Source organism: Eptatretus burgeri, chromosome 1 (assembly GCF_056783735.1).
Source record: "Eptatretus burgeri isolate ZD-2024b chromosome 1, Ebu_testis_v1, whole genome shotgun sequence".
Lineage (NCBI taxonomy): Eukaryota > Metazoa > Chordata > Myxini > Myxiniformes > Myxinidae > Eptatretus > Eptatretus burgeri.
In genome coordinates, this window is record NC_140961.1 from 101466693 (window position 1) to 101490183 (window position 23491).

The window sequence follows — 23491 nt, forward strand, 5'->3', positions numbered from 1 at the left end:
CAACACCACCAAAGTCGGGCAATTGGTACAATGGTGACAATGGGGATAACGTTATCGGTTCACAGTGGTTCCTAGTTCAATGGGGAAAGTTGTTTCAGTTTAAAATGTTTTCGACCACGAATGCATGATCACAGTTTCATTGAGGATGCTTACAAATAAAAAAAACAAACGACAACACCAGGTACCATTTCCAGTTTATTAAAGAATGCATTTAAAGTTCCTTGTGCAGTACCGCAAAACGAAAAAAAACAACAACATGATGTACGGTTTCAATTTTTTATTGAACAAAGTGCACATGTAACTTTGCCAAATGATGAAGATGACGATGATGATGATGATGATGATGATGATGATGATGATGATGATGATGATGAAGATGCACCATTCAGGTCCGTGGGGTGGCTGGGAGCTTTGTCAAGCAGCAGGAGTACCTTGAATGAAAGGTTCTTTCCTGCCAGGTACCTCTCGACCTGAGGAACGAAACGGGTGTGGATCTGGTCCATAAAAAGTTCAGACATAGCCCATGCCTCCCTCTTCACCCTCCAGTACATGGGTAGCACATGCTTGTTTTTGTTCTTCAATGCATGTTGGTTCAGGGAACGGGAGAGCATCATGGGCTTTACCAAGAAGTCCCCTCCCAGCAGACACACGACGTCGGCATGAAAGATTCACGACGTCGGGAATCGGCCGCTTGGTTGTACAACCAGATCACGACGCGGTCCAGCCGCAGCGCGCCCCGCGATTATCCAAAACTCTTTTTCTGCCTCGTGTGTTGCCATGGTGACCGCTTTTCCGCCTCGTGCCGGGTGGTTGTGTCTGCCTTTCACTGGAGGAGAGATCTGATTGGCTAATTGCTATTTCCGCGTCACGAGCCGCCATTTGCAAGGTTTGGTTAAACTTGTGAACTTTCCCCTGTTTCTGAGTGTGGCAGAGACAATCCGTTTTAATCTGCAGAAGACTTTAGCTTTTTTAGTTAAAATTATTCTCCGCCGTGATCATTTTTGGTAAGTATAATATTATAAATCCATTTTATGTGTCTTCGCTTTTGTTTTTGGACGTTTTTAAGATCACAGAATCCATGATGTGTTCCTGTTACTGGTGTGATGGAATCTATATCATTACATTCAATGGAAACTCTCCCGAGCCGTTCGGGGCCCTCGATCGTGGTTCGAGCCTTGGACTCAAACGTGCATCTGACGATCGAATCCTCTGGCACCCGATTTTATCCGTTTATCACGTTTAGCTGTCGCTGACATAGCCTGATATGGTCCTGATTGTGTGGAGAAATCGACGGTAAATAATCAATTCATTTTTCCGCGGGCCTGGTGAAAAAAACACTGCTCTGTGGTAAATAAAGGGGAACTCTGTAAAAATTACTTTGGACAAGTTTAATTGGTTCAGAACCTTTTAAAATATATTTTTGGTGTGGATAATGCTTCGGCCGTTCAGGTCCGACGAATTACCGCATTGTACCACAATGTAACAAACTTAAAATTCCACTGCCCTTAAAAAAGCCTCAATTAATATTATTTTTTTATAATATATTATTTTTTATGTCCTCTTTTAACGAGTTAGGCCTAACCAAAGGAAAACAATTGTCAGTTATTTTGCGCCGAAAAATGTGGTTTTGTCATAAAAAAAAATTAACCCTTTGGCCGCCGACAAACTGCCGCTTGTAACAATGAAGCCTTCATTGTGGTAGTTTGTCACTATAGGGGAATTGTTCAAGTTTTTCGGTGCACAATTGTTTTCCTTTGGTAAAATGGTTATCAAAAGACGTGAAAATAACTTTATGTTATTAAGAATAATATTAATTGAGGATTTTTAAGGGCAGTGGAACTTTAAACTTGTTACAAGCTGCTTCGAACACTGGTGTGCTAAATTGTTTTTATTTTATAAAATAAGGGTGATGTCCAATGCTGTGATGTTCACATACAATTTGTGTGGAAAGAATGGGAAGAGACCTTTCTGGAACCTGAATTTTTATAAAGTTGCCAGAGGTAATGAACTCTGCAAAATGACAGTTTATAATGTGCATGACTTGAGCGTAATTCACATTGCAAGTCTTGTTTGATGATCATAAAGCCCAATATATACGAAGTGGAAATTCTTATTATTTTTCAGACAGTACCATGGCCAGTCAGCCAACAGCAACGGAGGCGGCTATGGACACTGCCATATCACACCATTTGAAATATGCCCCTGATCGGCATGGAGGTGTGGGCAGGAACAAGCCCTCACCTATCTATAATTCCAGCAATGTGTGTGTGTCTGTGTGTCTGTCTGTAGCCGCTGTTTCACGACAACCACTGGTCCGATCTAATTGAAAATTGCCAGATATATTGCTGGGGACCTGAGTGTGTGTCTTTTCAAGGTTTGATATTAATCGGACAAGTGCTTCCCAAGTTATGGCCATTTATTTACCAAACCAACTGCGTAGGCGTGGCCGATGGGGAAGAGATCCTCAGCCGCGTTCCCCATTTAGGGTTACAATGTACAGACTTCTGGATAGTGATGACTTGCTGTATTGTCATAATTTCTCGATTTCTTGTGCGCATTTAGAGATAAACACAATGGCCCAATCCAGTCGTCGTTTCCGAGAGCAAAGGAACATCCTGTGCAGTTTGAAAGTTGTTATTATTATTTTTTGCACGTACGGCCATGCTCGTGTGGCCACGCACGTACGGGCACGTACTAGTTTAATAATAACGGGTAACAGCAACACGCTGTGCCAGCCATCCACGTCCTTGATTATTAAGAATTTGCAGCATAGTTAATTGTAATGTTGTATGTTGGAAACGCAGCCTAAGTTTACATTGTGAAAATATTTAGATGTACTTTTATGCATAATTAAGTTATTTTATTTTCTTGTGAAATTAAGATTGAAAACACCCAACAAATTAATTTCTTTGTGTTATTAATTAATTAATTGGAATTATTTTTGTGAGATGCATTCAAAATTGTGTTTTCATACTTAATGATGTTAGATTTATATTTTTTCTTTGTATGAATACACACACACACACACACACACACACACACACACACACACACACACACACACACACACACACACACACACACACACACACACACACACACACACACACACACACATATATGTGTATATATGTGTATATATATATATATATATATATATATATATATATATATATATATATATTTGGTCTCATTGATTTGCCCGATTGTAATTCAGTTTTATATAATTTTATGCACTGTTCATATCATGTCAAGTATCATCTGTTTCAGTCTTTTTGCACCTCGTTCTATTGATGCCCGCTGTGGGACATAACAAGTAAAAATATTTCTAAATTGTATACAGTGGGGAGAACAAGTATTTGATACATTGCCGATTTTGCAGGTTTTCCCACCTACAAAGCACGTAGAGGTCTGTAATTTTTTATCATAGGTACACTTCAACTGTGAAAGACGGAATCTAAACCAAAAATCCTGAAAATCACATTGTATGATTTTTAAAAATAATTAATTTGCATTTTATTGCATGAAATAAGTGTTTGATACATCAGAAAAACAGAACTTAATATTTGGTAGAGAGATCAGACGTTTCCTATAGTTCTTAACCAGGTTTGCACAGACTGCAGCAGGGATTTTGGCCCACTCCTCCATACAGATCTTCTCCAGATCCTTCAGGTTTCGGGACTCGCTGGGCAACACAGACTTTCAGCTCCCTCCAAAGATTTTCTATTGGGTTCAGGTCTGGAGACTGGCTAGGCCACTCCAAGACCTTGAGATGCTTCTTACGGAGCCACTCCTTAGTTGCCCTGGCTGTGTGTTTCGGGTCGTTGTCATGCTGGAAGACCCAGCCACGCCCCATCTTCAATGCTCTTGTTGAGCGAAGGAGGTTGTTGGCCAAGATCTCGCAATACATGGCCCCATCCATCCTCCCCTCAAGACTGTGCAGTCGTTCTGTCCCCTTTGCAGAAAAGCATCCCCAAAGAATGATGTTTCCACCTGCATGCTTCACGGTTGGGATGGTGTTCTTGGGGTTGTACTCATCCTTCTTCTTCCTCCAAACACGGCGAGTGGAGTTTAAACCAAAAAGCTCTATTTTGGTCTCATCATACCACATGACCTTCTTCCATTCCTCCTCTGGATCATCCAGATGATCATTGGCAAACTTCAGATGGGCCTGGACATGCGCTGGCTTGAGCAGAGGGACCTTGCGTGCGCTGCAGGATTTTAATCCATGACGGCATAGTGTGTTACTTATGGTTTTCTTTGATACTGTGGTCCCAGCTCTCTTCAGGTCATTGACCACGCCCTGCCTTGCAGTTCTGGGCTGATCCCTCACCTCTCATGATCATTGAGGCTCCACGAGGTGAGATCTTGCATGGAGCCCCAGACCGAGGGAGATTGACTGTTATCTTGAACTTCTTCCATTTTATAATAATTGTGTCAACAGTTGTTGCCTTCTCACCAAGCTGCTTGCCTATTGTCCTGTAGCCCATCCCAGCCTGGTGCAAGTCCACAATATTGTCCCTGATGTCCTTAGACAGCTCTCTGGTCTTGCCCATTGTGGAGAGGTTGGAGTCTGATTGAGTGAGTGTGGACAGCTGTCTTTTATGCAGATAACGAGTTCAAACAGGTGCAGTTAATACAGGTAATGAGTGGAGAATGGGAGGGCTTCTTAAAGACAAAACTAACAGGTCTGTGAGAGCCAGAATTCTTACTGGTTGGTAGGTGATCAAATACTTATTTCATGCAATAAAATAAAAATTAATTATTTAAAAATCATACAATGTGATTTTCAGGACTTTTGTTTTAGATTCTGTCTTTCACAGTTGAAGTGTACCTATGATAAAAATTACAGACCTCCACATGCTTTGTAAGTGGGAAAACCTGCAAAATCGGCAGTGTATCAAATACTTGTTCTCCCCACTGTATATCATGGAGAAATTCTATCAGAAAGGTGCTTGACTTCCCAAATAGGACCCATATTGTACTCTTTTACCAGTCATTGCTGAATTTTTACCTATTGAATGTCAACTATTATGTCATATAGCAAAATTTGTATGTGGTTCTTCGTCTTCTCATTCTTACCTGAGGTTGCTTCATTATGAATCTTGTAACAATGGGTAGTATGTCATCAGTAGCTAAAACTATTAATTACATTTTATATAAATGCAAGTTATCGGTCAATACCTTTTATGCTCCTAATGCCCATAATGTACGCAAGCATAGAATTATCAGCAGTTTTACTAACACTGCATGATGATGTTATTGTACTTAAAGGTGCCTTTGTGCAGTCAATTATATTTGAGAGAGAAGAAGCTCCACAGTTCCTCTCTGGAGCAGAACTTTCTGAATTTGAATTGTTATCTGTGCTTTGCACAAAGTGAATTTGTCAAAAAGGTATTTACGACTTTTACCCATGTGGTATTTCTTTTTATTCCCAATTTTTAGTACATGTTTCTCATTTGCAATGGTATCTACTTTTATTTATTGTACGTTTGTATTTGAGGATGCTTTTTTTGGTACGAATAAAGATATTATTATTATTGTTAATACTGCTTGTATATTTTTGCCGCAATCATGCTCTGCGTGATACGTGATAATAAAAGATTATAAATTACAGTTGTTTTCAAGTTGTGTTCATTATGTGTTACTGTGCAATGTATAATGATGTTGCAATACAACTTCAATGTTTGGATAATGGCACTGGTGGAACAGCGGTGCTCCGCTGGCCCCCGACCTATGGGTCAAGGGCTCCATCAAGCTGGAAGGTGAAGGGTGTCATGCACTGCAATGTTCGTTTCTTTGGCGTGCAAAGAAAAGGGTAAAAACAAAAACTCCATTTTATGAACGTTGTGATAAAGTTTAAAAATAACGTCATGCTTCAATGTTGTGACAACGTTGAAATCTGACGTCATGGGTGTTGCAAATACAACTTCCCACTGACCCAATTCTGACGTCAGGTACAACCAGAACACGACGCTGCAACAATGTCAGATTTCATCGTTGTCACAACATCAGATTTCAATGATGTCACAACGTTGAAAACCGACGTCATGGGTGTTGCAAAAACAACTTCCCACTGACCCAATTCTGACGTCAGGATAGAACCGGCAAACGACGTTGCAACAACGTTGTGTGCCTGCTGGGCTTTGGCTTTTGTGCAGAGGAGAAGGGATACCTGGTCATTTGTGACCTTGAAGCCAGCTGCTTTGCTCTCGCGCTCTGAGATGAACGTTCTGGTTGGCATCTTTTTCCAAAACAAGTCGTCTCATCAGCGTTAAAGACCTGCTCTGGCAGGTACGACTTCTCCTCGATGAAGCTCATGAGTTCTGCAGGGAATGCCTTGGCCGCATCGTGGTCCGCAGAGGCAAGTTCCCCAATGACCTTGAAGCTTGCATTGTGTGTATCTGTGGGAGGGGTAAGTAGTTTGTGCATTGTTTTTTGGGGGATTTTTATGACTGATGCTGTATTCTGCAGCTAATGATAGATGTGGTGAGTAATGTCATTGTGTAATTAGCTCGCTGCTAATTACACTAATAGATATGCTGAACCTTTCCATTCTTTAACTCACAGGAGTTATCTACAGGCAGACGTCTTTCCTCTCTACAGGCAGATTAAGTTGAGCGTTTTAAAAATGTCACAGCTCAGATGGTGCTGTTTTTAGCAAGATGGTGATTTGCACTAAGATGCGCTGAATGTTTCCATTCTTTAACTCACAGGACATGACATCTTTCCTATCTACAGGAAGATTATGCTGAGCGTTTTTAAAATGTAACAGCTCAGATGGTGCTGTTTCTAGCAAGATGGTGATTTACACTAAGATGCGCTGAATGTTTCCATTGTGTAATGTCCATATATGGTGACTTGGTAATTAGTGGATATATCAATACATGCTGCTAGTGTTTTCATTCTGTAAGTTACTCACGGGGGAAGGCGCACAGGGAATGACATGTTACACTGGTGAGACATCCTGTGAAACTATGTTTACGCCGCGGAGCTACAACACAGTACTGTATGTTTAAAGTGCACATGGTGTATGTCCTGCAGAACTATGTTTATCCCGTGAAACTATGTTTATCCTGCATATCTATCATGCAGTATGTACAGCACCATATGTATAAAGTGCACATGGTGAGAAGTCCTGCGAAACTATGTTTATCCCACAAAGCTACAATACATGTACAGGAAGCTGGTCATGTTTGTGGCTCATGGAAGATATGTTTTATGCATAAGTACAGTATAGCACTGTATATCAAAACAGCATCCAGCTGTTTTGTGCATGGTTTGTGGAAGATATGTTTTATGCATAAGTACAGTATAGCACTGTATATCAAAACAGCATCCAGCTGTTTTGTGCATGGTTTGTGGAAGATATGTTTTGCAACTGTGTTATGCTCGCAGCTCGTGAAAAAACAAAATTTCCGCGAGAACTGTGAATACGTGGGGCAATTTCCCGCGAATGTAGGAGCATGTCGCAAATTAATCAACCGCGAATACGCGGAACTCACGAATGTTGGAACTGCAAATGTCGGGGGTCCGGGTGTACTTGATAATGGATCTCACATACCGATGGTTGTTTTATAATAGATAGATAGAGTGTTCAAATTAACTGTGTAAGAAATATAATCTTTTCATTATTCCACTTGGTTGACAAGTTAAATGAAATAAAAAGCTGTCTGAAGGCAGCTGCCTTTGGGCAGTGCCAGTGAATCATGAAATTACTTAATTCTAATTTAATGAATTCATATGATATGCTGAATAACAATTTGGAAGGGAGTTAAACTTTGGAGATCACGTGATATTATCGCACATTATCAAGTTTTCTGGAGGGCTTTTTCATGGAGTCCTGGAGGGGAAGAACTTGAAGCAAAGCAAATGTCTGATAAAGCTTGAAAGTGCTCGAGGACAAACCACAGGAATTTGCTTCGATATGCAGAAACAAAGAGTCCTGACTGGATAACACATCTGGTGTTTACCCCCACGGCAATACCATATCCTTGAAAAAGTGTTTATCTCTTATCAGAATGTGACCACTTGGGGTTCGTCAGCTCACTTGCTCATGGGCCAACCATCGCCTATTTACTCTACCATATACACAGCAAGAAACTCTGCTTGAAACATCAAGCCAGAGAGATATCACATTGTATTGATTATCTCCTGAATGCAGATTTGTTATAAAATTTTCCATTGTCACTGTTACTGGTGTAACTTGATCGAGACTTCGAGTGTTCCATTGCAGTTTCTGGCGGAGTTGGCAGGACTGCAACACTCTGGGAGAGAGGAGGCTGGAGCAGTTTTGAGCAGTTATTAAAGTCTAGTTGATCCCAAATGTGTCTGTAGACGTCCTCCTGCAGTTGGGTTACTTCTTATGAGGAGGTTGGTGGCAGCATTTGCACTCCGGCCACCGTAAAACCCTTTTATTCCGCAAAACATTCCAGAAGCATAAAAAAATCTGAAAACCCACTCCGTGGGAGTACCTCCTGTGCAGCTTCCCTTCGCGGGGCAGCTCACCTGATGATGGGATTGGGGCAAAGCCTTCGGGACCCCCAATCTTTGATGATAGGAGGGAAACCATGGGGTAGCATTCCCTGGTCGGATTGTGGGAGAGTGTGTCGTGGTGGTGCTGAGGTGTCGTCCACCAGACGGCGGTCTCCTTGGGTTAACCTGAGGCGGTCCCTTTGGGTGGGTGCCTGGAATGTCCTATCCTGAAGAGGATGATCACCTGTCTCTGTTATCATCTGAGCTTAAGCATTTGGACATCGGTATTGCAGCACTCTCTGAGATCCGTAGACAGGATTGCAGCGAGATCATGGCGGGGGGTTACACCTACTATTGGTCTGGTCGCTCTAATGGTTACCATGCCCAAGGAGTTGCTGTAGCTGTGTCCAAGAAGCTGACTCCAATGATAATTGAGGTAACACCGGTCAATGAGCGTATTATGAGACGAAGGATTCTTCACTCCTTGGGTGTCATTTCCCCGGTCTCTGTTTATGCTCCGACTGAGGCGAGTGATCTCACCGTGAAGGACGCATTCTACGCCACACTTGAGTCTGTGGTTGATCAGTGCCCCAGACGAGATACACTTCTAGTCTTGGGGGATTTCAATGCATCGACTGGAACAGATATGGATGGTTATGAGACGAGTGTTGGTCCACATGGGTTAGGAAATGTGAACCTGAATAGCACTAATAGTGTAGTAGATAGTAGAAAAATCGTGCAAATTTGGCATTTCTGTTCTGCAGGGCTTTCTGATCAAATCTGCCTGATTGGCCATTTGAAAATCCAAATTTTGAAAAATTTGAAAAAAAAAAAAAAAACCTCTGAAAATAATTTGAAGTCACTGCTGGCTGAAATTCTTGAAGCACAAGTGAACATCCCAGACAGAGAACCAAGGGGAGATGCAGTCATCATTGATGGCTCAGCACTTATCAATGCCCTACCTCCATGCACTTCAAAGATATTTGATGACTATGCTAAAGAAGACCATCCTAAAAGTGGAATCCTATGGTGCCAGGTACGAGAGGGTGGACGTAGTGTTTGATGTGTACAAGAAGTCAAGTCTGAAGTCCGAGGCAAGGTCGAAAAGAGGGCAAGGAATCAGAAGACGTGTGACAGGAACCAGTAACACCCCAAGTAGCTGAAGAAGCTTTCTTCCAGATGACAGCAACAAGACTGAGCTGTTTCACTTCCTTGCGGAAAAGATGTGTGAAGCACAGACGACAAGCACAGTCATTGTCACAAAAGGAGAAATGCCATGAGCAACACAAGGAAGTCACTGGATGCTGTGTCTCCATGTTGTCATGAAGAATCTGACACTCGAATATTTGTACATGCCAGGGATGCAACGACGGATGGTAGCAAGTCCATTATCATGAAGGCTAATGACACGGACGAACTAGTCATCGCAATATCTGTACTGCCATCCTTACAGGAACTAGGTCTTGAGAACATGTGGATTGCCTTTGGCCAAGGAGCCAAGGTGCGATGGATTCCAGTCCATGAAGTAGTTTCTGCAATAGGGCCTGAGAAAGCTCGAGGGATCCCATACTTCCATGCATTCACTGGATGTGATGTCGTGTCTGCCTTCCGCGATAAAGGGAAGAAAACTGTATGGCAGACTTGGAACATCTTTTATGATGTTTCTGAAACATTCACCAATCTCAGCCAGCATCCAACATTGATTTGTGATCTTGCCTTTTTTGAATTTTTTTTTTTCTTCAAAATTTGGATTTTCAAATGGCCAATCAGGCAGATTTGATTAGAATCCCCTGGAGAACAAATGTGCCAAATTTGATGCTTGTATCATCATTTGCATGATTCCTCTCAAAAATTGCTGTTATCTGCCCCACTATAAGTTCCTTGACTTTGCAAGAAGTCATGGACTTAGGGTGGCCAGTTTATGGTTTCAGCACCCAGAAGCTCATCGCTGGACTTGGTATTCCAATGCTGGCGGTGTGGCAAAGGAGATTGACCATATCCTCGTTGATGGTCGCTGGAGGATGATCCAGAACTGCAGGGGCTACCGGAGTGCTCAGTTCCTCAACACTGACCACCAGCTTGTTGTAGCAACTCTTAAGTTGCACTTTAAATCCAGGAGAATACTACCATCCCATCCGAGGCTGGATATTTGCAAGCTCAAGGATGAGAGGGTAGCTGAGGAGTTTGCGAACAAGCTGAGTGGAGATTTGGGGGGTCTGGGTGCTTTGGGAGGTCCTGAAGAGTTGTGAAGTGCCTTCAAGACCAACATCCTTGATGTTGCTGGTGGATGTCTTGGAATTCTAACATAACGCAAAGAAGAATTTTGTCTCTCTAGTGACACTGGATACCATTGAGCAGAGTCGCAGGGCCAGGCTGAATGGCAGAGCTGAGCTGTTCAGGGAGCTGAGGCATAAAACTGTACATGCGCTAAGGGTAGACAAGGAGGCCTATGTGCCAGGAATCTGTGAGGAGGTAGAGCATCACCTGTGGTCAAGTGATTCTCGTCCTGCTTACAGGGGAATTCACGAATTGCGTTCTTTCAAGCCCATCCCTCAGTGTACTGCAGTTGGAACAGAGGATAGGAGGCTCTTGACAGAGGAGTCCAAAGTGAAGGCCTGCTGGCCTGGTTACTTTGAGCTGTTTACCAGGCTGATCCACCAGTTGTCGAGTTGGATGACAGGGGTGTTACAATAACTGTTGCTGACCATCAAATCAATTGTGGTCCACCTTCGCTTGTGGAAATACAGGCTGCGGTGAACCGGTTGAAATCGGGTAAAGCTCCAGGGATCTGTGGCATCCATGCTGAACTTCTCAAGGCCGGTGGAAATGCTGCACTCATGTCATTGCATGCAGTTCTGTGCTCTGCCTGGAAAACAGGCATCATCCCAACTGACTGGAAGAGGGGCCTTGTTGTCCCTCTCTGAAAAGGGAAGGGTGATCGCCAATACTGCAACAACTACCGAGGGGTGACTCTGCTCTCAGTGCTGGGCAAGGTCTTCACTCGGATAATTCTTGATAGCGTTCGTCACAATCTGCTTGAGCACCAGTGTCAAAGCAGTCAGGCTTTACACCAAAGAGGTCAACGATTGCCCGTATCCTTGCTCTTCGGGTCTTCACTGAACGCAGACAAGAGTTTCGGCAGGGGCTGCTTGCAGCTTATGTGGATCTCGGTAAAGCGTTCGATTCAGTGAATCGGGATGCCCTCTGGAGGATTCTTGGTCTTCGTGGGGTGCCACCAAAACTGATTGATCTGATGTCTGAACTCTACTCTGGTACTGAGAGTGCTGTGAGATGTGATGATACCATCTCTGACTTATTTCCAGTTGTTACTGGATTTCGTCAGGGGCGTGTACTGGCCCCCACACTTTTCAGCACTTGTATGGACTGGATTATAGGGAGGATGTCGGAGAGATCAAGCGGCCGTGCATCCTTTGGGGATGTCAAGATCTCTGACCTTCATTTCACAGATGAGGCAGTCATCTTTGCGGAGACTTTAGATATCCTTTTGGGGGCCCTCGAGGTGCTGAATGAGGCATCAGAGCTGCTAAGATTATGGGTTTCCTGGGTCAAAACTAAGATCCAGGCTTTCAATGACATCTTGGATGCTGCTGTCCTGTCTGTGCCTGTTTGTGGTGAAGATGTTGAGGTCGTGGAGAGATTCACTTTACCTTGGCAGTGATATTTATGTCTCTGCTGGCTGTGAGTCAGAGGTCAATAGACGTCTGGGTCGGGCCTGGGGAGTCATGGATTCACTGGATAATGGGGTGTGGCGCTGCTGTGCCCGTACCTGTGTGGGAGGACGAAAGTCCGAGTTTTCAGGTCCTTGGTGCTTCCAGTCTTGCTCTATGGATGTGAGACTTGAACTCTGACCAAGGATTTGAGACCGAGTCTTAATTCCTTTGGTGCCAGGTCTCATCGGAGAATCCTTGGCTATCACTGGTCAGACTTTGTGTCCAATGAGCGGTTGCTGAGAGAGACTCAAATGAGTTTTGTTACCTGCATAGTCCGTGAGCGCCAGCTGCGGCTGTATGGACATGTGGCTCATTTTCCTGTTGCTGATCCTGCTCACCAAATTCTCTCAGCGAGGGAGTCTCCTGAGTGGAGGAGGCCAATGGGCTGACCATGTGCCTCGTGCTTGCAGCAGGTTGATCGGCACCTCAAGGAGATGGGGATGGGCCAGGTATCTGCCTGGGCGATGGCCAGACTGAGGCCCCTGGAGTACCGGTGGAAAGTGGACGCAGCGATGTGCTGCTCTGGTGCATGCTCCCATACCTGACCTGACATGACGTGGTTGACAAGTTAAATGAAATAAACACCTGTCTGAAGGCAGCTGCCTTTGCTCCGTGCCAGTGAAGCTTGAAACTACTTAATTCTAATTAATGAATGCATATAATATGCTGAATAACAATTTGTGAGGGAATAAAACTTTGGAGATCACATGATATTACCTCACATTATCAGGTTTTCTTTAGGGCTTTGTCATGGAGTCATGGAGTCATGGAGGGGAAGGACTTTGAAGCAATGCAAATGTCTGATAAAGCTTGACAGTGCTCAAGGACAAAACACAGTAATTTGCTTCGATATGCTGAAACAAAGAGTCGTGACTGGATAACACATCTGGTGTCTACCCCTAAGGCAATACCACATCCTTGAAAAAGTTGTTTGTCTCTTATCAGAATGTGATCACTTAGGGTTGGTCAGCTCACTTGCACATGGGCCAACCACCCCCTATTTACTCTACCATATATACAGTAAGAAACTGTGGTTGAAACATCAAGCCAGAGAGATATCACATTGTATTGATTATCTCCTCCATGCGCATGTGTTATTAAATGATTGAACTCTCACTGTGACTGGTGTAGCTTGATTAAGACTTCGAGTGTTCCATTGCAGTTTCTGGCATAGTCAGCAGGACTGCAACACCCTGGGAGAGAGGAGGCTGGAGCAGTTTTGACTAAAGTGATGCAGACACAAATGGCCACTTAAGGAAAAGGTAAGGGGAACTTTCTGAAATTCCCTTTCCTGTGCTTTTGTTGTTTTTTTGCATTCGCTGAGTCGTATGCCCCATCTCTGAACTCACTGGTTGATAAAATCCTCAAAAAATTGTGTTGAATCATTTAATTAATTAATAGTGGCTTGGAATCCAGGTGGGAATTTGATTTCGGAAGTCTGAGCATTCAAATGTTTTTTGAGGGGTTTGGAGCCCTGCTGACTCTGATTCATTGAACTGTAGGAATCAAAATGTGCCTGCTGATTCTCAGTCAGTGTATGTGAGCAAAGGGCCGAATTAGGTTAACACTATTTGCACTGGATCTTAGGGTCCTGTGGTGTTAACTAGTGTTTGGGTACTCAGCATTGTAAGGACCTAGGATCCTTGGAAAGAATGGGAAATAAACAAGGAAGACCATTAGGGTTACAAATATCAGAGAAGGGAACATGTGGATGATATATGGTTGACAAATACAGACCAGAATCTGTAAGACACCTGGACAAATGGTGTGGATGGACAAAAAAGAATGCATTTAGCATTATGAAAGATGTAACCTTTGATAAGGAAAGACTCAAAAATCTAAAGATTCTGGTATATGGTCAATGTTCTGGATGTTTTATGGTCAATATACTGAATGTATTAAGGAATAGTTTGTGTACAACATTTCAGTGTGTACGTTTGCATGTGTGTGTGTCAGAAGTGTATTGTGAATTATATTAGCTTGAGAATGGAACTTGTGCTCAATATATGAATGAAAATTACGGAAGATTGGGTGACAAACGTGAAGGGAACGGGGTGTTAACCCTCCATGACCGATAAATCACTGGAGCACCGGAAGTGATACGGAAATTTTCCCATGGGAACCAAGGTGCACCCGGCATGAAGAGAGATGATAATAGTGTGAAAACAGAAGCCGAAAAAAATGAATTTCTTGGACCAGGTGGGGGTAATGTACATATGCAGAGCTTGATAAATAATCTCAAACCTTCTCCTCTCTCGAACGCTCATCGCACATTGCTTTCGCTGTGGGTGGGTGTAAAGTACTCAGGAGACAGGGTCGAAGGCTCTGAAGTGGGTACAACAGATTTAATCCGGAAATACAGGTTGGCACATCTGACACAAAATGGCACATCACAACATCGAAACATGGGCGGGTCACAAGACTCTCCTTAACCATGCCCCGCTGCACCCATGTATGCATGTATGAGCATAAACGACTGAAACGCCTCATCTCCCCCCCCCTTATTTTTTTAATACAAGTCAAGATGCTCATGAGGCTTACAGACACGATCTGATCTTCTAAGGAGTAGTGGAGGGTTGGCCTGGCTTGCAACTGCCGGGGGCTTCTCAATAAGGGGTACAGGGTCGAGAAGGAGTTCATGTACGTTCATGGGTAAAAAGCCTTCATGAGGAAACACCTTTTGTTCAAACGCAGGTGGTGTTGATACAGGAGTGGGTGACAAAGGCACTGGAGCCGGTTCAATGTTTGACTACCCATGACGTACCCTGATTTGGTCAACATGTTTACGCATGCATCGAGTTTTTTTTATTTTTATTTTTTTACATACCTTGTCGAGGCTCGTGTGAGAGCTAACACACAACGCACAGCAAGGGGGCATGAGACAAGAGGGGAGGGAGTGGGAGGGACAAAACAGGGGGGAACAGAGACATTAGGAGATCAGAGACATGTGGATCAGAGATCAGAGACAGTGGGGAACAGAGACATGTGGAAGGGAGAGGGATGGGACGGGGAACATGGGGAATATAAGATGGACATTACAGGGACTTTCAGGAAGGAAAGCAGGGAATTTGAAGGAGGTGGGATTGAATTTGAAGAAAGATCAAGGATTTGGATGGGGGATGATAAGAGGTGGTGGTAAACAGCTGTTTTGAAAGCCTGGAGGGAAGAATGGAAAAGAATAGAGTGAGGGAGTTTATTCCAAAGGTGGGAAAAAAGAGGAATGAAAGAGTGAAGGTGAGCAGTGATTCGTGATTTTGGTAGTTTTACCAGAAGGGTGTTGTTGGCAGACCCTGAGTGCCCTGTGGAAATGTGGTGGGGACAAATCACAGAGAGAGCAGGGGGGGGCAAGGCTGGAGAGGAGACGGTAGAACACAGAAAGACCACCAACCAACCTGCGGTGATTGAGTGAGAGGCCCAAAGACTCAGCCTCATTGCGGGAGATGCCAATGATACTTTCACACAACTCCACAAGAAACATAATTTCACCAATGTCATCGATAATGAGGCCAGATAACCACTTGGTTCCACATCCGGTGTTCAACACATATACAGGATCATTGATCTGGAAGTTGCGGTATGCAGACATTTGGTCGTGATTATGTTTCTGTCGATACTTGTTATTCTTGATCTCGACTGTTATGTCCGAGTGCACGAATGATAACCATGTTGTTAATTCACGACCCATCAGAAGCTTTGCAGGTGAGCGACTGGTGGTTTGATGGGGTCTGGTGCAGTAGTTGAGCAATACACGAGCAAGACTAGATTGAATGGAGTCTTCCTTAATGCGGCTTAGACCATTCTTGATGATCAGAACAGCACATTCGACTTGACCATTCCTGGCAAGTTTGTAGGGGGCAGATGTGCAGTGCTTAATGCCATTCCTTTTACAAAAGCTCTGAAACTCTGAACTCATAAATGATGATCCACTATCTGACACAATGGAGTTTGGAATACCATGTTGCACGAATATGGTATGCAGAGCTTCAATTATTACAGCAGAGCATGAGGATGGCACCTCATCCTCTACTTTAACAGTGTTTAGATGGTCAGAATAAGTTGGATGGAATGTGCAGTGTTCTGCTGTGGCAAAGGCAAGGGAAGTGGGTTTTCCTTTTTAAAATATGGACAGCGAAGAGGTTTTAAATGTTGATGGGTGGAACGATTCTGAATGGTAGCAATAAAGGTGGGTGACAGATTATTTTTGCGATGATATGGCTTGCTCATCTGGCACATGGTGTTGGCCATATGAGCAAAGGGGGGATGGGATGTGTCCCTCTCTTATGAGGGAATGGGATGCTCAGGCTTTAGCCCAATTGCAGAACAATATTATATTAGGATGTGCCAAATTTGTCAAGAACATAATCCTGGAAAAGGACCTCAGATGGTTCCAGAAGCAACCTATGGACCCATTTTTCAAATTGATTTTGTGCAGATGCCAAAATATTGTGGGTATGAGTACATCCTAGTCATAGCAGATATGTTTTCTAATGGGTTTCCAAACAAACAAACAAACAAACAAACAAAAAACTGGAAAAGAAAATTTTGCAGCCAGACAGGTTTAAAATGGCCAGTTGCCTTACCTGTAGCGTTAATTGTAATGAGATCAACCTCGAGCTGAAAACGAGCTTATCCCCACATGAGATTATAATGTAAAGACCAATGAAGTTGACATTTTCAGCTCCATTAACTATAAAGAAATAGATATACACCAGGTGGATTAGTCCATGTTTGCATTTTTTATCATTTTAAACAGTGTTGGCAAAGCTTTTGTTCCCAGGTGAGGAAGCCTTGCCAGAGCCAGCTATTGCTGATTGCTGTGGTTTCCAGCCTGGACGCTTTGTTTTGATAAAGTTTCACAGAATGTGGGTGTTAGGGGGGATGCTCTTCAGCCGGGGTAGATGGGACCTCATCAGGTTTTGCTGGCTGCCCACACAGCGGTGAAGGGCCGAGCAGCATGAATCCATTCCTCCCAGTGCAAGAAGGGCCATGAACTGTCATCTCACAGTTGCTCGGGTCTTGTTTTTCACCGCATGCGGTGCTATGCTCTTTGTTTTAATTATGTTACTAAGTTTTCCTGTGAGTTTTCAACCAGATGATAAACACACAGTGTAATGAACTATTGCACACACTGTCATGCATACTAATGGCATGAATGCTTCATATTCACACACACACATCATTGTTTTCAATCGCACTTACCAGCCACATACTGTAAGTGTAGATGTAACGGCATTACAATTAACTGCTCAGAGGAGAGCACATTCACATCCATGTGGCTTGCACGGAGTTAATAGACATGGGATCAACCCTCAAAGGCATACCTGGGGTCAATTTGACCCAACATGCAGGTTTTTTGTGTGTAAAAAAAATCATATTAACCGATATCAGCCCATGGTCTCTGTTTATCCTCACCCCATGTATGTATGTTATTGCTGTAAAATTTAGCGAATATAGGGTAATACATATGTGAGATATTTGCAGGAGAAAATAGTGGGGTCTATATGACCCACGCTGGGAGAACTCCCAAAAAACATTTACATTCATAGCTATGAACACTTTATCCCGTTTTCTTTTCTGGAATTGTTATTATTTCTCAAAGAACAATAAAGCTGTTTCCCAATTGTTTTCATACTGTTATAATCTGTATCATTCTGTGACAAAAAGGGGATTGGAATGGTTCCGGGAATTGCTCATTCCTGGAAATGGGATATTCCAGAAATCGAAACTGCAGTTCATAACACTCGTGTATTTGCATTTTCCTTCAAACCATGGCCAACCAACGGAGAGCACGGTATTCTGTTGCTGATGTTCTTAGACAAATATTAGAAGATGAAAGTGACAGTGAGTCTTTATCTGATCCAAGCGATGATGATTCCTACATCCCAGATCAGGCTGCAGTCCGTGATACATCAGATGAAGATCAGGTTTCTGACGTTGATGAACAGCCAGATGAAATATCTGCTGATTCCGGACATTCTTACAATCAGTTTGATAATGAGAATGCTCAGCAAGGCCAGGCCATAGCAGAAAGGCCACGTGGTCGAGGTCGTAAATACCTCAAGCAGTTGGCATACGGCCTCACCAAGGACTGGATTGACTTGACACTCAGAATGTTCATGTTCTCCAGCCGGCTGTAGTGACCGCATTACATCAACTTGGAAAGGTTGCTGCAGCAATCCAGAGACCACGCCAGGCTAGAAGTCCTGCCAGGAAACGATGCCAATTATGCAGAAGGCCACAGGACAATAAGACCTCAACTGTCTGCTCAAATTGCAACAAATATGTTTGTGGTACTCATGCAAACACTGTTACTACTTGTACAAATTGCGAAGCGTAACTAGAACAATTAACCTCATAAATCGAGACACTACAATGAAAAATGACTCATATTTCTTTCATTATTATGGAAACTGCCATATCTTAATTTTGTATGTTATGCTGTTGCTGCTTTCTGTGTAAAAAGTTAATTAGTAAAATGTGTAGCCATTCGCACATTAATTTCTGATTGTTTTTGTTCCGGATATCACTAGATATTGAATACATTTCATATGTATCATCAACTTCTCAATGTTTTACACTGTTTTGTACAAACTAGGTATGATATATTTGACAAATGTGCAACATTTGGCTTGTGTATCGACCAAATCAATGACCATTTTGAATGGGGTCAAATTGACCCCAGGTGTGCCAATGTGTGAGTGTTGGTATGCGTGCCGTTGAGGGTTAATACATGCTTAGCCATGTCACTACAATGAGCCAGGAGTAAATAACAAAAGTAGTTGCTGCATTTGCATCCATGTCCCATATTCGACATAAAGTAGTAGAAAGATGAAAAATGGAATGATGAAGGTTAATTGGAGATGTGAGGGCAGATATGGGGGTGCTCCTCTGGTCAGTAGGGCCAGGGCATGCAACCCATACTAATTATTGTGTATATATTCATCAAGAAAATTATTTCCACACACCTGCACCCACTCATCACATTAACCATCACATGTATCGACGTCGTGGTAAAAGACGCAAGAGGGAAGCACTTGTAAGGATATTAGGATGAGGGAAAGACAACTAACACAAGTACCAGTTAATAGCGATCCACAGGTTGTCAGAAAAAAACGAGAGACAAGTGGGTCAGAACATTTACATGACAGAGGACTACACGGTATAAACGCTTACTTGGCAATGTCATATGATTATGCAGACCGGAAAAAATAAAAGTAGTTGTTGGGTATATACGTACATATATACCACCCTCGTCAAAAACAGGGATTCCTTTATCAGTATGGCCATTACAGAGTAGCAATTACTGTGTAACTTTTAGAAAAACGATAGTTGAATATATACGGCATATGAGCAACCAAGAGGCAACTAATAAAAAATCTTAAGACATAGAAGATAAATGGGGAAAAGGTGGATATAATTGTACCAATTTTACACATGGGTATTACCTTCCCTTTATTATTATAAAAAGTCTTCCCCACTTTGAAATTGGGGGTAAAACGAAAGGATTCATTTGTCTGGTTAATGAAAAATCCTGAACAGTTGACGAACCAATTCCTAAGGCTCTTCTAATGGGAAAGTCCACTTGTCAATATGACAGGAGTAGGATTGCCCCAACCCTTGCGTATTAAGGGACTTCTGAAACAGAAAGGGATGGAGTTGGTAAAATATGAGACATCCTTTTAAAGAAAAAGGTAACATTTGAATGGCACCTATTACATCCGTGGATACAGGGCATACTCTTGGCTTCCTTTAAATTGGACAGGATCTTGTTACTTGGGATATGTAATGCCTCACATGCACTTGACTACTTGGCCCCCTTTACAAATCCTTATTGAAAGAGATGACATATTTCTAAGCTAGAAGAAAGCTTCATGATAATTTGGCTATGGTATGGAATGGGAAGACGATTTTGAAATTTGCAGAATTTTGCAGAAATTTAAAGAAAAATATTTTGGAAGAAATTGACCAGTTCTGCGATGGAATTTAGAAAGGAACCACATGAAGACTATTCTGCACAGGATTACTATTATATGATAATTTGGACGATTTTATGGAAGAGGAGATTAAATGATTGAATCAAATCCAAATCCCACAAACAGATTATGATTTTGAATGGAATGAAATATGCGGATATTGGATGAATTGGATGCAACAGATGAGCCAAATTGGAAATAATACTACATTTCATTTAAATGGACTGATTTTGTTAATTGTAATAGTAATTGTTGTTAAAATAATCATGCTAATTTGATGCATGACCTGAAATGATTAAAATTGCCAATACATGAACAAACTAGAAGGGTAGTTGGTAGATTGCATACCTCTGCCACATAATTCCTGATCCACAAGAACATATTGGGCCAATACATTTTTGAAATGTCATGCTATACGGTATGATATCGTTTTGGCCCGATCTCTCAATAGTGAATAATCCCTTTTATAATATAAATTATTCTCGTATCCAGATCCGGATTCAGATATTCACCAAAATTGAATCAATTCGGCCTTACCACACATAATCTGTCCACTAAGCTTCCTCTGAATCCGTCCACAACATTTTGAGATATCGTGCTATATATTAGTTTTGCCTTATTTCTCAATGATGAAGAATAACTTAAAAAATTATGACACGGATCCAGATTCGGATCTTCACCAAAATTGAATCAATTCTTCCTTTTCACACATGAAACATTTCCACCAAGTTTCATCCAAATCTATCCACAATGTTTTGCGATATCATGCTATATTTCGTTTTTGGCCCTATCTCTCAATAGTGAAGAATGATTTTTTAAAAATTATATTAGTCGGATCCAGATCTTCACCAAAATCTAATCAGTTTGTCCTTGTCACACACCCAAATTGTCCAACATGTTTCAACCATATATGTCCACAACTTTTTGAGATATCCTGCACACAAACAAACAAACAAACAAGAAGAAGATGTCGAGTAGAGCACAACGAAATCCATAAAACAAATTTGACCTCAAAAATAATTGGTAGTTGAATTCAATGACGAAATATGCAACTCTTTTTCAAATTATAAGTCAATCGAATGAAAATTGACAATTTCAGAAATTTGGCCTATGTTGTCCTTTTTGGCCGATGTTCATCTTGATCTTTTCCATATTTACCATATATTGATGTTAATTTACCATACTGTCTGCTGTTGTGAATAATAACCTGATTTTAAGCTAAAGGATCTACCTGGATGATTGTGGAAACATTGGCCATTTTTTGGAGATTCAAGCTGAACTGCCCAGATGATACTTCAGTTGTGTTTACCTGAGGAGACCTGATTTAGATGGAGTTATTCTATGGTGATTTAGGAAATGATTTTAACTTAGGACCTCAAAATAAATTATGATGGAAATTATTCATAAAAGTAGATATTAAATTAAATTATTTTCACGATTGCAAATTTAACACTTAATATTTGTCCTGTTCAGACAAAAGGGAGAAATGTGGAAGTGTAAACAATTATTTTAAAATATATTCATTCTTATCATGACAACAATGAGTACCTATACTTGATTCAGTAGTTTAAGTTTTCACTGTGCTGGAATCAAAGGATTGTAAATTTAAAAAACCAGTCCTCAATGATCCCTTCCTTAAACAGCCCTTTTGATTTCCATTGATAAATATGCAGTTGATTAAAATTTATTATATGCTCTCCAGCTAACTTTAAAATATATACACTTTATAATGGATCATCACATACTGATGGTTGTTTTATAATAGATCGATATAGTATGTTACTTAATTGTAAAACAAATATAATTTTTTCTTTATTCCACTTGGTTGACAATTGTAATTAAATAAACCCTCTGAAGGCAGCTGCCTTTGTTCTGTGCCAGTGAGGCATGAGACTACTTAATTCTAATTAATGAATGCACATAATATGCTGAATAATTATTTGAAAGGGAGTAAAACTTTAGGGATCACATGATATTTCGCACAGTGTTAAGGTTTCTGGAATACAGGGCATTGTTATGAAACATGCATTGTGCAAGAGTCGTGAAAGAGGAGGGCTGTGAAGCAATGCAAATGTCTGATAAAGCTTGAAAGTGCTCGAGAACAAACCACAGAAATTAGCTTTGATGTGCTGAAACAAAGAGTCTTGACTGGATAACACAAATGTTGTTTACCCCTAAGGTAGGTTATACCATGTCCATGAAAAAGTTCTGTTTGTCTCTTATCAGAATGTGACCATCTGGGGTTAGTCAACTTGCTTGCACGTGAGCCGACCACCCCCCTCCCCCGTTTACCCTACCATATATTAAAAAAAAACTCTGGTTGAAACATCAAGCAAGAGATATATCCTGTTGTATTGATTTTTCTCCTCCATGCACATTTGTTATTAAATTATTCAACTCTCACTGTGACTGGTGAAACTTGATCGAGGTTTCGAGTTTTCCACCACAGTACCTGGGCCCATACATTTGGCATGCCCCTCTGGGCTCACATGGCCCATGGCATACGTAGTTATTTCTCATGTCCTGTGTAGTTATTTCCTTGTCATGGGCAGGGGTGGGAGTAATGTTTCCATAACAAATCTTTCACCCAGTTCAGTCCTCCCCAATGTAAGAGTTCAGCTCTCATGTCTCATGGAGGGGAGACAGTAGATGGACAACGAGGAATAATACCAAAATGAGAGACAATGGAGTGGAGAGAAAAAATGAATGTGAAATAATCAGCAATGGAGATAGAGGGACAGGGTTGGGAGAGAGAGATCGAGTGACAGGGGTGGAGAGAAGTGACCTCACATTCACAGAAGTGAGCAAACAAGGCAGCACATACAATATCAGTGTTCGCATCATTCACCATTTTGATTCGACTCGAAAAGGTGAATTGATGCTGTCCAAAATTTATACTCCACACATCTGAATTTGGATTGATTGTATGACCATTTTGATTATTTTCACAACTATAATGCTAGAGGTGAGACTAGTCATTTTTACGTGCAGAAATTTTTTTTATTGGGGTGTGTAATTTTAATCAGTCATTTGAAATTCTGTTTTACTGATAATACATATATTTCTAAAATAATTACACTTTTTTATGAAATAAAAGCAAATCCACAAGTCTGTGAGTTATATTTGTTAACAACTGTGCTGTGATGGTGGTGATTGGGAAGGGGGGGTGGGGTTTTGCAATTGGCCCCATCATTTTTGATGGACTTTATGCGAGTTTTACATATAAGAATGAACTGAACATATTGAAGGCATCGCAAGCGACACCTTTTAAACTTCTTTGATAATTTAATTTTGATTCAAGGTTCTGAGTAT

The 23491-nt window shown here is 41.7% G+C and overlaps 1 protein-coding gene across 4 annotated transcripts in view; it reads left to right on the forward strand.

Annotated features, from left to right (window-relative positions):
* Positions 1 to 699: 699 nt before the first annotated feature.
* The window catches only part of LOC147035068 (extracellular calcium-sensing receptor-like), a 238552-nt gene continuing 215760 nt past the window's right edge, over positions 700 to 23491 (forward strand). For 3 of the 4 annotated variants that reach the window (XR_015061236.1, XR_015061238.1, XR_015061242.1), the window contains exons 1-2: positions 700 to 1004; positions 13369 to 13468. The gene's annotated coding sequence lies outside the window, so the exon portion shown is untranslated. Of the gene's footprint in view, positions 1005 to 13368; positions 13469 to 17141; positions 17836 to 23491 lie in introns of those variants that run through there. The other variant, XR_015061243.1, reaches the window with a different exon arrangement.